We start from the raw sequence: 822 nt of genomic DNA, 5'->3' as shown, positions 1-822 counted from the left end.
CTTAAATAAATATTTTGTTAAAAGCTATTTCCACCTTTCTAAACATCCCAAATACGGAACAAAGACACAGCCACGACTGGGGGACTAATCACCCCCAGGCCCAACACACGGATATCCACAAAAACCCGACCAAACGATGGTCCAAGAAAACAAACGGAATAGCTCAAAACAAAACATATAAAAAGGCCCGAACGGCTGAAAATACCATAAAACGGAATATACAAAGGCCCGAACGGCCAAAAATACCATTAAACGGAACCCAATGTCACGGCCCTTGGCCATCCAAAATATTCAAAAAATAAACAGTTCAAAATAAAATTACAGAGATAAAAAGCTACTCGAGGTCAACAATCTGGCCGTCACGAACAGTCTTGAAGGCTCCCATCACGGACACATCCACTCCCGGAGCCAGCACTAAAGCCTGAGCCTTCATTGTCTCCTTGGTAGCCGTAATCGCATCCTTTGTATCACCCAACAACTCCGTCGTCTCCCTCTTCAAGGCAGCAATCTCAGCCTTCAGAGCCTCTGACTCAGTAAGAAGCACGGCAGCTTGAGAACCTGCATCCGAAGCCCGCTGCCGCTCCTCTGCCAATTGGGAAAGAAGCGAAGTCTCAACCTCGGAAAGTCGGAGAATCTCCGCCCTGGCTTCTTCAGAAGACTTCACTGCCCTCTCCTTCGCAGCCTCGGCAGCCTCAAGTTCCTCCTTCAACTTAGCCACCTCAGCCTGAGAATGGCGAAGCTTCTTATCCAACAAACCAACCTGAGCCATCACGGGCTCAGCCTTCCGAACGACAACGGCAGACCGGAGGAGGGCACGATACA

Source organism: Arachis ipaensis, chromosome B08 (assembly GCF_000816755.2).
Source record: "Arachis ipaensis cultivar K30076 chromosome B08, Araip1.1, whole genome shotgun sequence".
Lineage (NCBI taxonomy): Eukaryota > Viridiplantae > Streptophyta > Magnoliopsida > Fabales > Fabaceae > Arachis > Arachis ipaensis.
This window is presented reverse-complemented; position numbering follows the sequence as displayed.